This window comes from Trypanosoma equiperdum, assembly GCF_001457755.1.
Source record: "Trypanosoma equiperdum strain OVI genome assembly, contig: ctg_735, whole genome shotgun sequence".
Lineage (NCBI taxonomy): Eukaryota > Euglenozoa > Kinetoplastea > Trypanosomatida > Trypanosomatidae > Trypanosoma > Trypanosoma equiperdum.
Window position 1 is genome coordinate 2,987 of NW_027124682.1, and position 945 is coordinate 3,931.

Consider the following 945-nt stretch of genomic DNA (forward strand, 5'->3'; position numbering starts at 1 on the left):
CACTGTTCATCGTCCAGTTGGGTCCCTCTTCAGTTCTCTGCCGTATTTGTGGAGGCTGAGCAGCAGGAGGAGGCGGCGGTACATTTTCATCCCGTGGTCTCCTCATGGCCACTTCAACGTTACCCGCCATTTGTTGGTTTGCATTATTTCTTTGTGGAGGTGCAGGTCTGTTTGCCCTTGGCATAACTCTTTTACTATTAACGCAATTTAGCTTCCCTTTCTTAGAATATATATGACTGAAGTAAAATAAACAATGGGGGAAACGATAGTGTGTGAATAGAGTAATATAATATCAAAAAAAAAAATCAGGCAACCCAATTTTTATTCATTCTTGGTTCTATAGTACGACATTATACCGTATCTGGTATTGAGGGGAACAATTCCCAAATACAGTTACTGTATAAATACCTCCCTTGCCTCATTATCATGTATTAAATATAAAAATAATGAATTTCATACATCACCAGTTCCAACTGCAGCTAGAGTGCAAAAAACAAAAACATCCTCGAACATCTGCCAATCCTAAACAAATAAAAGAATAAAAGTAAAAATCAATGGGCAATGATAATAAAGAGGAAAGCTGACAAAAGCTCATCGCAACACAAACAAACATACAAAAACCGTTCCACTAATTTCCACTCTTGTTGATCCGCGACCACAGGTTCTATTGACTAAAGGTTATCCATTCAAACACAAATATAGTTCCCAAAGTGCTTCACTCCTGAGTCCCACTTGCAATTAAGAACTTCTTTCCCGAATTGAGGAATTATAAAGCCATCCCCACCATCCTTGCATGGAAGCATCCGTTACCATCATGGCCACAGTTGCTACAACTCGCTACTTGCTCACTGGTGTTTTCTTTACCAAACTGCACATCCATTTTTGTGTCAGCTGCAACGCATATGTGTGTATTTGTGTGTGTGGTGGCATGGTTAAATTATTGGG